The following is a 15538-nucleotide window of genomic DNA, read 5'->3' on the forward strand; positions in this document are numbered from 1 at the left end:
CAAAGTGTTACCTGCATAATAGCTAGAACTATTTCTTCAATCTTGATTTCCAAAAGTACTAATGATGTAAGATAATATTCAGTTAGCAAAATGATGTACGTTCTTTATTGTTGGGCTAAAAAATAAGCTGTGAAAAGATTGAAAACAATCTTAACATTTTTCTGAAGTATTGTTTGATATTAATACTATTTCCTCCATTAATGTATAAGAATATTTAGCATAATTATTGACATTCTTGCTATTTGTTATAATGACAATATTACTTTTGAAGTGTACTAGAGATATTATCTGCAGCCTGAAGGGTAGATCCATAGATACATGAAATTTTGATTCTTTCTATGTAAACTGTTGGAGGCAAATCAAGATCCCTGAAATCCACATTCTCTCCTCTCCACAATCTTCCTATGTACCAGGCTGTATCCTTAGCAATTAAACTCACTTGTTAAGTATTCCACCAATGTAAGCAAATGACATACTATGTCAAATTATCCATCCTTTAATAAAATTTTTCTTATCATGCTTATGGAGTCATCAGTATCAATAGTTTGGGGATGTTTAGATATTTTAGAAAGGATTATCTATAAGGAAGCCCCTACAATCCTAGTAGAAATGGACAGGCATGTAGTATTAAATGCTTTAGCTGTATAATGATAGACTGCAAAAAATACTTTAAAATAAAAGACTATTTTTGGAAGGTGTATATACAATCACAAGTGGTAAGACTTGTAGACTGTGTGAACAACTTACTCATTCTCCTAAGGTAGTATGAATTGGTCTGTAATGATCTGGAAAAACTGACCATTCTCTGAACAATACTTGTATATGTAGCTGTCTATATAGCATCCCACACAAGACATCTAACTGTTGTTTTCACTTTAATGTAACTTAACCTCTTGGTGCTTCATCTTAAACCTTCTTTTCTCAATAGTCATGAATTCCTCAAATACCCATTCCACTTCCTCAGGTTCATAGACCTAACACCTGAATTTGCTATCTCATTCTTTCTTGCCTTGCATAAAATATGGAGATTTTATAAAGGCCAGATTTTATTTAGACTAGTACTAATGTCTTTAAAGTGTTCTTTCATGGTTATTTCTCACACAAAGGGGATTTTCCATTGCACTGATGATTTCCTTTACCTCTGGCATGTGTATGTGGTACTTACCTGTGCCCTCATTAGAATGTAGTTTATAGAAAAGACTAAGAACTTTATCAACTGCAGTAACTCCATTACTACTATCAACAATGACTGTCATCTGGTAGTCCATAGATTAGAGAGAGAGAGAGAGAGAGAGAGAGAGAGAGAGAGAGAGAGAGAGAGAGAGAGAGAGAGAGAGAGAGAGAGATTTAAATAAATCAGTTTGAATACAGGTACATGCTTATGAAGCCTCTTAATTTGTTATATATTTAATTGGAAAGAAAGAGTGATAAAATAGAGTGATAATAAAATGGAGGGAAAGAAAATGAGAGAAGAAAATACCAAAGAAAGATAAAAGTAGGAAAATAAGGAGAATCATGAGACTGAAACTCAAATGATAAAGACGTCTATGTGTAAACAGTAAGTAGAGCAAAAGGAACAGCATGAAAAGAGATGTTGGTCATGCATTATGTATGCATACTGGGGTGGTGTGATGGCAAAATAGAGTAGGAAAAGTGGAGTGCAGACAGAAGGTGCCAGTTGACACTGAGAGCTTAAAGGGCATTTTGTCTGGACCCTGAGACTTACCAATCATACTTTCTGAAGAAAAACATGAGGAGAATCACATGACAATGTTAATGACTGTGGCTCTGTGTTTTTTCTCCCTCCAGATTCTGAGCAATGATAGTTGTTCAAGTCTGGAAGTCAAATGGTGGCACCTCTTTGATTTCATACATATTAGATCCCACTGGCAGAACTAGTTGTGTCATAGGAAGATGGCCTACAGCTATACCTTATAAAGATGAAAAATAAAGCAGAGAATGCTGTCACTGGCACACAGTCTCCCTGCAACTGTGCCTTGCTGTCACTGTCATCCTCTTTATTCTGACAAGTGTGCATGTCAGGTCATTCATTCCCTTTCACAGGGCCCTAGTGATGGAGTGCTTGGTCACACAAAAAGTCGCAGAGAGTTCATCAGCGACAGATTTTCAGCAAACCAGCTGCTTATGCAATTTTTCATGGCATGTCAGCAAAGCTTAAGGACATAACCACTATTAGAGAGCAACTCAAACAATCTGTCCATACAGTAGACCTCTGGATTTATAAAACATGCTATATCAGATTTATTGGGTGTGTTGGCATATTTGCAAGTGTGTCATTTCTGACTATGGATAAACTGAAATCCCATCTTTTGTATGCAAATTGCTAGTACCATCTTCTGAAGTCGATGATTCTTAAGCATGGGAGGGAGTGTGGGCATTGCGCAGCAGAACTAGCCATTGCAGTACATGGAAAGTACTTTAGTATCATCAATATATTATGGTTGCTAGCTTTTACTCATATACGTGTCCTAATGGACTCCAGGGAGTTTAAAATGTTACAATTAGTTGTGAGGGTGAAAATTTTCAAATTGGCATACAGAATAAGTTAGGATTGTGTTTTCTGGCTTCATTCACATTGTCTTAGTGAAATTTCCTTATTTTTTAAAGGTCAATAATATTACATGAGTTATGTATACCTCATTGTTCTTTTTTCTAGCCTTGATAGGCATTCATGTAGTTTCCATATCTAGATTCATTCAAAGAGGGCTGTAGGGAAATGGAGATTATTTTTTAAAAGCTAGTTTACAAAATTATAGATTCATTGGGATATTTTTGTACATACATACCATTTTATTTGATGATTGTAATTCTGGTTGATGTGAGGTAGAATCTGATAAAATCTTAATCTTCATTTCACTGGTGGTTGAGAAAACTGAATATTTTTTCACATATTGAATGGCTTTCTGGGAGTTTAGTTTGTGGTGATTAATTTTTTGAGTTCTTTATATAATGGAGATATTATTCCTCTTCCATACATGTGTATGGCAAACATTCATGTTGCTATATGCTTTCCTTCACTCTGATTATTATTTCCTTGGCTACTCAGAACTTTTTTCATTACATTCAATCCTGTTTGCCAACATCTGCTTTTATGACCTAAGCTACTGCGTTGCTGTTCAAAAACTCTGTGTCTATAGCAATGTCTGAGAGGATTTCCTTACATTTCTCCAGAAATTTCACTTTCAACTCTCACATTAAGCTCTTTGATTATTGTGACTTATTTTATACATTTGAGATTATTATGCTTAGAGTTTTAGTTGCACTGTTACGCATATGGATATTCTGTTTTCCTACCACTATTTTGGGTCTCCCAGGTATAAGTAATATCTTAGCATCCTAACACTCCACTTGGCTGGGGCTATACCCACCCCTCTTGTCTAATAGTGCACTTGGTGGTCTAGGACTCTCACATGTGTTCATAGGTTTCCATGTACAGTGTGCCCAATAACCTGTTAGCAGCCTGTTAGGATCCATATTTCCAAAAAAATTTTACCCACTCTCCTCAAAATAATGCAGGGTTCCTCCCCAGTAACAACTATCACACTTAGACACATTGTTTCCAGCCTTGGTCTGGTTATCTGTGTAGGAAGCAAAAAGAGACAAAATAGCCAAAGCTAATCCTGGGATATGTGCTTAATAAGAGAAACTATGTCCTCTGAGTGGACTACTAGGGAGAATCTCCTACTTACCATATTTGCCTATACATAAGTAGTGGTGCGTGTGTTTAATAGGCACATCACCAGAAGTGACACACCCAGAAAGCTTTCCAATTCAGGTAGTCACCTACAGTATGCTTACAGCAACCAAAATCCCCTCCTCCTTAAAACCATAAAAAAAAAAAAAAAAAAAAAAAAAAAAAAAGGTGTTTGAGTCACATTAAAGAAGAATCAAAGAATAACTTGAGCCCTTGAGTCCTTTCACTCATGTGTCACACCATCGCATTGGGAGTGTGTTTATTTCTAACCTGGGTCATCACTTCTCTTTAATTAGGCTTCCTTACTATGTTTTAAACTGGTGACTCCATGGAACCTGCAGGAGAACCTACAACTACAATTTCCCAAAGCATTCGAATCTCGAATTATCTATTTGCTAATTATCCCTATACCCACAGATGGTGGAGCGCTCAGCTTTTGCCCCATTTTTAATTCATTTGGGCTATATGATGAGGCAGACTTCAAGTGTTTCTTATTTATATAAACCCCATATGCCATTGAGAAAATTGTAGTGTATCATGATCCCAGTTTTCATAATTTGCTCTATTATAATGAAGATCTGTTTTCAGATGTAACTGAGAAATCTGGACACTTTCATGTGGCTAAACGAATTACTCAGAATGAGGGACCTAACATCTCTGCAGTAACCCCCAGCCTCTGCAGTCTCCTGATTCATTAAGACTTTTATTGAGAATCCTGAAAATCTATTGGAGAATATTTCTAGAGTTTTATAGGGTTTAAAGTACGTGACTTTCTCCTAATGCAGTGATTTGTGCAATTAACTTTTCGCAGTCACCTGAAAAACCCACATGAGTTGCTGCCAGGCAGGTTTTACAACACAGGGGCTGTAAAGTCAGTGTTCTGTGTTCTCTTTTCTGCTTCAGATTGCAAACAAACATATCAAAAGTATAGTGTCCAGGCTCCAGTGCCCACTAGGCCAAACCATGTATTATAATGCTTTTGTTGATCTGAAGATGTTTCAGGGTTTTAAATTTTACAAGTTTAAAAAGAGAGAGAAACTGGCAGTGAAGAGATGACTCTGTGGTTAAAAGCAATTCTTGTTCTTGCAGAGAGCCAGGCTTTGGTTCCCAGCGCCCTCATGGTAGCTCATGATCATGATTGTCTGCACCTGAGCTCATCTGACACCCTTTCTTGAGCTCCCACGGGCTCGGCATGGATTGTGAACACAACAGTCCTCCACAGAAAACAAAATAAATAAGTTCTTAAAAGAGAAACTAAGCAGATGGGAAAGAAGAAATTCCAGTTATCTTTAACATTTTTATTTTCGCATTTCTTCTGAAGGTTTGGGCTAATTTGAGTTTGGCTTCTATCACACTGGGCCCAACCACCTATGCTAATTCAGTTTTGCCTTAAGTAGCATAAATATCAAAAGCATGTCCTGCTGTTTAAGGGTCCTGAGATCTTCATTAAGGACCGAGAGATGTATATGTGGAGTAATGAGTGCCCATGTGAGTCCCTGGCCATCAGGAAAATCATTTGTTTCTTCATGACTGGGGTTGCATTTTTGCATGTCAATTTAAAAACCACTACCAATACCTACCTTTCTCTCCCTCTGTTTGTACTCTTACTCCCTCCCCCCCCCCTCTCTCTCTCTCTCTGTGTGTGTGTGTGTGTGTGTGTGTGATATGTTTTTGCCTGTTTCAATTCTTTTAATGAGAATCTTTCTGTTGATGCATTCAAGCAATACCTAGGTCAAAGTACATTTTTAAAGGAATCAAAACTATTTCTAATAAAAATCCAGGACAGAAAGTGATTGCTATGCTACTTCACTTGCAATCTGCTGAGGAAAACAGAGGAGATGGAAACAGACATACCCTTTGTCCGCCTAAGCAGGCTTTGCTCATAGACTCATGCATGTACTTAGAAATCTTGAGTTCTCTCAACCATATTTGTGGTAAAAGTACATTTTGAAACTGAAAAAAATAAATTGAAGTGGTATTTGTTTTTTATAGCTGATACAAGACAAACATGAAGAAAACCCAATCCTGATAGTTCATTTATGTTCCCATTTTTAAAACTGTTCAGTTTTACTGTTTCTTATATATGTCATATTCATCACTTTCCATTGGAGGTAAAAGAAAAGGAAATGGCAGAGAGAAAGAATGGAAATCAGTTTTATGGGGGCTTCTGGGAGTCTATGGGAATGACCCAAGCTGAGACTTCTGAAGGGGCCACCTCTTGTAGCCAGGCAAGACTTCCAGTGGAGGGAAAGGGACACAAAGCCACCCACAAAACCCTTGACCCAAAATTTGTCCTAACTACAAGCAGTGCAAGCATAAAGATGGAGCAGAGATTGAGGGACAGGCCAACCAATGACTGGCCCAACTTGAGACCCTCCCCATAGGAGAGTACCAACTACTGACACTATTAATGATACTCTGCTATACTTGCAGCCAGAATTCTAGCGTAACTGTCTTCTGAGAGGCTTCATCTAGAAGCTGATGGAAACAGATGCAGAGACCCACATCCAAATAATATGCAGAGCCCAGAGATTCTCACAGAAGAGTTGGAGGGAGCCAGGGGGATCTAGGACATCACAAGAAGACCTACAAATAAACTAACCTGGGCCCATGAGGGCTCACAGAGATTGAATCACCAACCAGACAGCATGCATGGTCTGGACCAAGGAACCCTACACATATGTAGCAGATGAGCAGCTTGTGTTTCATGTGGGTCCCCTAACAATCAGGGTGGGGTCCCTTTCTGACTCTGTTCCCTGCCTTTGGATCCCTTTCACATAATTAGGCTGCCTTGTCTGGTCTCAGTGGGAGAGGATGTGCCTAGTCCTGCTGTGACTTGATGTACCAGCGTGGGATGGTACACAAGGGGGGGGGGCCCTTCCTTCTCTGATGATAATGGAACAGGGGAAAGGGGAAGGCTTATGAGAGTGGGACTGGGAAGAGAGGAGGGAGGGGGCTGTGATTGGTGTGTGTGTGTGTGTGTGTGTGTGTGTGTGTGTGTGTGTGTGTGTGTGTGTGTGTGTGTATGGCAAGGAGATATGGTGTGGAGGCTGTATTTGTAGACAGTATTTTTCCCTTATCTTTCTAGTGGATGACAGAACTTAACTCAACCTGACCACCTGCACAGGCAGAGAGCATTCATCAGTTTTATGTATTGAAGGATGTTTTAGATGTGGTCCACTACCCAGTGTGTCCTAACATCCCCAAGCATGCCTGATTTTAAAAAGAGAAAGAGAGAACTGTGTCTGAAGCAAGTACTAGTGATTGGTATTAATTGACAACATAACAAGATCAAATAGGGTGGATTGGCCTCTTTGCATGACTGTGAGGGGTCATACTCTTAGGCTGAAGGTGGGCATGCATACCTACTATGGCTGGCACTCGTTCCTGGCTTGGGATCCTGTAGTATATTTTAGAAAAGAAAGTGGACAGAAAACAGACATTCATTCTTCACTCCCTGCTTCCTGAGAGCAGATACAATGTAACCAGCTGCCTCAAGCTCCTGCCTCCAGGGACTGTACACTTGAACAGTGAGAAAATATCCACTTTCTGCCCTAAGTTGCTTTTGCTGTTGCATTGTATCATATCACTAAGAAAAGAGACAAAGGCACAACTCAGTCTTAACATTCTCATGTGAATTCTGTGAAATTATAATTACCAGAGGTTACTGATTTCAAGACAAAATTACAGAGGTTCTCCAATGCTTCGGTACAAATAAACACCTCACTGACCCCTTTTGTCTTACCTCCACTGTGCTGAAAACATATTCTAAGAAACAGCCCCTGCCAAAATGCCCACAGGCAGTATGCTTGGTGCCCCTGCCACACTTTTCCACATGCAACCTCTGGGGTTTAGCTCTCTCACCACTGCACCATGTAGGACAGCTTTGTGTGAACTGCCAATTTTAATCAGGTGTTCATCGAATGAATTTCAACAATGTGCAAAATGTGTGGATTTTCAAAAATAAAGCAAAGTCTCTATTGCATGAAATTAACTATACGGCCCATTCCATTGATACTCACTCATTTTTGTACTGAAAAAAAAAAAAAAACCCAACAGGTATTTACAGGACAATTTAGGATAACCAAACCAACTTTAACAATTTTTAAATGAGATTTGTATTTTTTCTTTTTAATTTTTAATTCTAACTTATTATAAATTTAGTCAGATTACATATTGAATGTTATCCCCTCTTTTGACTTGTTTTCCCATTCCCATGCTCCCTCCCTCTTCCACCCTCTTCCCCTCCCCTAGACCTCTGATAGAAGGGGACCAGCACCCCCACCATAAGGCCACAGCCTATCAGGGCTCATCAGGATAGCCTGCTTTCTCTGTCCTTGTGTTCCCACCTGACCTCCCCACCAAGGGGAAGTGATCCAATCTGGGCACCAGAGTTCATGTCAGAGGCAGTCCCTGCTCTCCCCACAACCTTGGAGAACGAGCTGTCCATTGGCTAATTGCATTTATTGAACCTATCCTTGGTTTGTGCAACAGTTTGTCCAGGGCCCCCTGAGTCCAGATCCTCCAGACATGATGATCCCTTTGTGGGGCTCCTGCACCCTCTGGGTCATTCCATCCTCCCCCCCCCCATTCCTCCATACTAAGCACTTCACCCTGAGTCCAGCAGGGAGTCTGAGCATCTGTCCAAATCCACCACAGAGTGGAGTCTCTCAGAGGATATCTATGTTGGGCTAATATCCACTTACAAGTTAGTATATACCATGAGTGTCTTTCTGGGTCTGTGTTACCTCACTCAAATGATCATTTATAGTTCCATCCATTTGCCTGCAAATTTCTTGCTTTCCTTCTTTTTAATAGCTGAGTAGTATTCCATTGTGTAAATGTACCACCGTTTCTTTATCCATTCTTTGGTTGTGGGACATCTAGGTTGTTTCCAGATTCTGGCTATTACGAATAAGCCTGCTACAGCATAGTTGAACAAATTTCCTTGTTGTATGGTGGAGCACCTTTCAGGTATATGTCCAGGAGTAATATAGCTGGGTCTTGAGGTAGCACCATTCCCAATTGAGACGTGTATTTTATAAATTACTTCAAAAGCCTATGTGTCAGTATAATAAAAAAAAGCAGTTCTAAGTGTCTTTTCAAATTCACTGGCATCTCTTTCATAAACCTTATTATTTAAAAGTGAAAATAAATTCAAGCACCACACACCAAAATTAACACGGTCCACAGTCTATACAATGTTATGAACTTACATGCAAATATAATAGGTATTTGAAACAGAAGTTGAGAAGCTTAACATTAAACTTTACTTTCAGTATCTTGCTGGCATCTACTATCACCATATACTCCATTGCAATAAAATTAACAATTCACATACTGTGTGCCATCTAACTTATCAATAGTTTCTAGCATTTTCTTTTAATTACTTGAAGCTATTTCAACAACTTTCTGTCGAAACAAATGGTATTGTCTTAACAGTATCCTCAATACCTGAGTATCAAAACGCTAAGTCCTGAGCTACAGTCGTTTGAATAAGGAGTGATATTTCTGTTTCTGGTTTTTGATTTTTTGCTCCTTCTCTGGAAGTCTCAGGCCTCTTCTTGGAGAATACTCAAGGTACCCACCAATGTCCTTGTTCACAAAAGTACAACACAGCCAAATAACCATTATTTTAATAGTTCCTTTCAGAAGGCATTGGTTTAAAAAAAAAAAGTTGTAGTTAATTTCTCTCCCAAGCCAAGGAGGCAAGAGGAAACTACCAGAGTGTACAGGCACAACCTCTGCGGTGCAGAAGCCTGTGCCCTCAGCCTCTGCAGCTCCCCAACTTTGGTGCTTTTTACATTACTGCTGCCACCTAGTGCCGAGAGCTTGGAAATCTATCCTTTCATTTCTGCGCACTGAACTCTGATGGGCTTCACAGGCAGCCAGCAGTCAAACAGATGCTTTCGGAGCTTTCGCTGTGTTTGGAGTCAGAAACCTCACTTAACAAGAGGAAGAAAAACAGCTGCTAAGGAAATCAATGCTAAGTCCTTCCTCAAGGAGAAGGGAGAGTCTGATAAACCTCCAGAGTTGTTTCAGAAGAGTAAGTTACCAACTACATAACTGACCTTACAAAGTGACCAGAGAGCAAGGTGACCAGAGAGCAAGCTGCCTTTTGCCTTCTTCTTGTGATATTCCACAAGGAGCAGAGAGAATTAAACTTCAATGGATCCATGTCCCTAGCTTACTGAGTAGAAAATAAGAGCCAAACTGTTGGAAACAGTTACAGAAAAAAATGAGCAAAATTCTGAGAAATTTTAAGGACAGAATTGAAAGCATTGTATTTTTTAGGTAGTACATAGCCACTGCCCTGAAGGAAGTGTTAGAAAAATATGAGTCAGAATGAATGGAAAAGGAATCCAAGAAAGGAAGGTTAGAAAAATATAAGTCAGAGTGAACGTAATCTCAAAAACAGAAGGCATTTTAAACACCTCAGAGCAGACATTGTATTCTCAGAATTTGAGTACCTCCATCCACACCATTTCTACCTCTAATCAGAAAACTTGGCTACATTTACCAGGTTTGATTTTGATTGTTTGATTATTTCCTTGGGTTTTTTTGTTTGTTTGTTTTAAGGCTCACTTCACATTTTATAAGTTTTATTTTATTTTATTGGAATAATGTCTTGCAATCTCTTGGTGTAAAAATTAATGGATTTATAAAATGAGAATAATAGAAAGCTAATCTGTTAAGTGTATAAGTGGTCCTTAATGAAGGCACAAGAGAGAGGGGAAGAGGAGAGAGACAGAAACAGAGACATACAGGGACAGAGAGAGACGGAGAGATTCAGATTATTCACATAGGGATCATGGTGGCCATGATAGAATGCTTGAGAAAAGGATTAGCAACTGAAAGAACACACTGCTAACTGCATTCTATCACCAAGAACTCTTTCAATGGTAAGCAAGCAAGTGGAAGAAAGCAAGCCCACAAAACTGAAGCTCTATGTGGTAAACTTATCTAGTTAGAAAAGAGAACGTTAGGAGAAAATACCCTTATTACTAGGAAACATAGATGGGGAAACTGATATTCCTGTTATCCTGGCCCACTAACCCTGAGGCACAGGAAAGGGGCTCCAATGAAAAAGAAAAAATATAGAAGAAAAAAATGAGTTGTGGTGTGCAGCCTGCTAACACGAATGTCTCCCAGTGAAAAATAGAGCTGAGAAACAGAAAGGGATGGACATTAGGTCAAAGAAGCTGAGAGGTGGCCTAGAGAAGAGGAATAAAAGGAGGAGAGTCAGGGCTTCGTAGGAGACATGGAATTATGAAAAAAAGAATGTAACAATGAAAGAAGACCGGGGGCAGAATTCATGCCAGAAAAGCTGCATGAATCAGACTTGAAAAAAAATTCTGCAAAAGTGTAATAAGGACATAGGGGAAGAGCTGATGACTAGAAGCAGTGTAGACACTGGCAAGATGAAGACTGTATAGGCCCAGAAAGCTAGAAGCAGATGTAGCCTGTGCCATTGAGTAGATCTTACAAAAGACTACTCCACAGGGAAGAGTGCTGAAAGATGCTAAGACATCCTGTTTGTGCAAAAGCCATTGTCCTCAAAGGAGTTGGGAGAATATTTGACTTGTGGAATTAATAAGGTTGACACTTTGTTTCCTTTATTTAATTTAATTAACTTGATTATGATATATATACCCATGGGTCTGGTGTCTTGCCACAAGACCCTTTGGACAAAAACAGCACAAAATATTACATAATTTCTTATATGTAGTAGCACATTGGAAGAAAAATGAGATGCTTATAAAGCAAGGAATCTTTCAAAGTTGAAATCCTGATACAAATTGGTCAATGAGAATAGAAAGAATATTCAATACCCAGGGGTTACATTAGTACCATAAAATACACAGTAAATTTGAGTTGGATGTGTCAGGAACTCCACCTTTCCTTACTCATGAATGTAAACCTCTTCTTTCACATGAGAAATGCGAATTACTGCCTGTCCATATCTTCCTTGGACAGCATAAAGAAAGGCAGGACAGTACAACAAGCACAGAGAGTCTTGTGAGATCTCTTTTTATCATCCCTGCCCTATAGTTAGAAAATCTAGAGTAATTGAATGTGTATGCCATAGATGGTTTCCAGTAGAACATAGGGTGGATTGCTTTTTGGTACATAGGGAGATAATGACAGCGATGATTTTTATAATCAGAGGAAAAACAGGGAAAAGTAATTTCTCTTTATTCACTATAATGCATGAATAGGCCCCATTACCAAGCAAGTACAGGCTGATGACAACTGAGCAGATAGAACTAAGCTGGTATATAGTGGAAAAGCCTTAGACATGCCCATAGGGCCTTCTTTCCTGTGGCCCATTGGGAGACAGACCTGCTACCAATGGTAGCTAGCTAATGATAATTATATGATTCCTTGCTTTGGGTTGTTTTCTGGCAGGCTTGCTAGGAGAATTTGATTGAAAGAAAGGGGACCTGGGGCATTGTCTTTACCTCAGAGGATAAAGGATGGCACTGAACACATGCTCAGCTTTACAGAACTGTTCCAGGGGTCTGGTGGCCATGGATTTTGACATTGTTTAAGGAAACATTTAAATACTCTGAGTATAAGAAGTGGAAACAATTAACACACATGTACGGTAGTAAGAAGAAATGAAACATATAAAATCTCAAAGGCTGTTGCTAGTCAAATATAAATCTGAAGACACAAGCAAGATATAAAGACAGAGTTGGATGTGTGATCACACTCCCCATGCATCTAAGAACTGTGAATAGATAACTGATTTTGTTGTATTTTTTCACAAGTCATACAGTAAATAGATAGAACTAACAAAGTCAAATATTAATAACGAAGAACTACAGATCCTTAAATCCCCTTTCCCCCAAACAGCAAAACCCACAGAAATTTACACTGACCAAAGTAAATAGAAAATAAAAGTCAAGCCACTTAGGCGGTTGACATTTAAGGATAGAGGCAGGCACTCATTTTTTCTGCCTCCAAATCACCAGTATTAGAACATTAACAGAAAAATGAGTAAGACTATAGATATGTAAAAGCTACAGATAAGACCCAGAGAGTGCTAACATAATTAATTGTTGTTGATGATTAACATGAGTTTCAGTTCCAATTTGGCAAAAGACTATCAATTTCCTTGGTTCCTATAATAGTCTTTATTTTTGTTCATCTGAATTATAAATAAAAATTTTAGAGAAAAATAGCACATAACAATGGTCACATTAACTATTACCATCACTAATTTTAAAATGTACTTGCTGTTGAGAGTAAGCAGAGCTGTCTAGAATATGGAACAATTCATTCAATTTATTTTTCTGCGTTTCCCTGGTATATGGCTTCTGGGAACATATATTTATAAATGAATTCTCTTGAGAAATGACTTATTAATAATAAATATTCTGGAACATAGTAGTAAGTATTAATCAAAATGGTCACTTATGGTAGCCTCAATAGAAGGTCATTATTGATTTTATGATTTATTTTTTATTATTTTTCTTATATATGTTCATGAGTGTGTATGTGCATGTTCATGTACATATGCGCCAGTGCCTACAGAGACAAGAAGAGGATGTAGGATGTCCTGCATCTAGAACAACAGGCATTTGACCTGCTGAGTGTAGGTACTGGGAATCCAATGCATTTCCATACAAGAACTGGGTCATGGTTGGTGTAAACTGAAGTCATATGGGAAGAGGGAACCTCAATTGAGAAAAATGCTCCCATCAGCTTGGCCTGAAAGCAAGTATGTGAGGATTATTATTATTATTATTATTATTATTATTATTGTTGTTGTTGTTGTTGTTGTTGTTTGGAGGACTCAGTGAATAGTGGGTGCATAGGATGACTTGAAGAGGACATGAGCTCCATAAGGAGAACAACAAAGTCAACAAATCTGGGCTCAGGGGACCTACACAGACCGATACATCAACCAAGGACTATACATGGGGAAGACCTAGTCCCCCTGCTCAAAAGTGGTCAGTAGGCAGCAGAGTCTCCATTGAGTCCATAATATGGGGAATAGCTGCTGCCTTTGACATGGACCTTGCTGCCCACTCATTGATCACTTCCTCCACCTGGCAGGGCAGCCTTGCCAGCCCACAGAGGAAGAGGATGCTGGCAGTCCTGATGAGACTTGATAGGCTGAGGTCAGATGGTGGGGGAGAAGGATTCCCCATTCCTGAGGTCTAAGGGGGTGGATAGAGGGAGGCTGTGGCTGGGAGGAGGCGAGGGAGGGAGCTACAATATGGATATAAAGTGGATAAGTTAAAAAGAAACAAACAATATACATTTTAAAAAGGATTAAAGACCAATTTTTCACCTGTTAAAACTTTCCCAAGACCAACTTTTCAGAACTTAATATGGGGCCATTTCCCTCCATGTGGCTGTGATATGCCACTCTTCGTACTTTCATTGACAATGTTCCCTTAGATTTTCTCAAAAAAGTGATTTGTGAAGGGATGCTTTTTTCCTGTAAAGACTAATTTTTCTTGTTTTTGAAGTACGTGTATGCTTCTATGAGGGTGTGGGTATGTGTACATGAGGGAAAGTGCCCTCGGAGGCCTGAGACATCTGATCCTTTGGACATGTGTTGTAAGCAGTTGGGAGGTAACTGACTGTTGTAAGCTAAAACTTGGTTGTCTGCAAGATAGCAAATGCTCTAAAACTATGAACCATCTCTCCAGCCCTGAGAGAGATACTTTCGTAGTATCTTCACGAAAATCATGCCTGAGACTCAGTGAATCCCAAAAGACTATTAGTTTTTCAGTAAGAAGATGTGTAGGAAAGCATTAACCATGAATTCACTGATCACAAACTGTAAAAATTTTGACATATGAAAGAGATCTTTCATGCAGAATAATTAATTTTTATATGTGATTTAGTAGAACAACTTAAAGCTATCTGAGTTTATAATTGTTGTACTATTAAAATGATAAGCAATGAAAGTGATGGTTTAATTTTTTATGATTGAATTCATATACATAAAATGGTATGTATACTATATATTCTGTAGTTTATAGTTTGTGTAATTACCATCAAAGAAATATGAGATAGACAAAGAAAAGGATCACTATAGTAGTCAGAACACAAACTATAAATAAGAAAATTTTAAAATGCTTGAAAAGCTTGTATGTTGAAGATAAGTCTAGTCATTTGTTGGCTGTTTTGTTCTCGTTGCTATTTTGGCTATAACAGTCAGGCTCTAATTGTTTGTTTTGCTAAATAAGGAAAGCAAGGCTTTAAAACACGAGAGGAGCCAGTGAAGTACAAAACTAGCATTGTGATTTTGCTTTTGAGTTGAGTCTAACTGTTCACGTCCTTTCTACAGTACAAAGTGGCTTTCTCAGAAGTGCTGCCTGGCTCAGATTCAGAGACAAGACTTCGACATGGAGCTGCACATTTTCTATAAATAAAATGAAAGGCAACTTCCCAAATCATTTCCAGAAAGTGTTTAAAAAGCTTAGGACTTGCCTCATATGCCTCTAGATATTAAAGGCAGTCAAAAGCCAGGCAGAGGAAACCAAACTGTTTGCGTGTATGGAATATTTCTACGTGGGGTTGTGTCCCAGCAATGGAGAGAAAACCGAACTATTTTTTGAGTGTATGGAACCGTTCTACTAGGAGTGGTGTCCCAGGAAAAATTTCTGGATATGAACTACTATCCTGTTGCTGTCACACATATGCCTTGGTCCTCCGCAGACCTATCATGAGAGGGCCCTGGAAAAGGTAAAAACTTGAAAGATAAATTGTAGAGTCTCTCTGACTCTAAAACAAAGGAGGAGGGACAGCAAGGGAAGGAAAAGTGGAGGGGAGGGGGCAGAGGAAGAGTCAGAAAGGGGA

This window comes from Acomys russatus, chromosome 13 (assembly GCF_903995435.1).
Source record: "Acomys russatus chromosome 13, mAcoRus1.1, whole genome shotgun sequence".
In the NCBI taxonomy this organism is placed as follows: domain Eukaryota; kingdom Metazoa; phylum Chordata; class Mammalia; order Rodentia; family Muridae; genus Acomys; species Acomys russatus.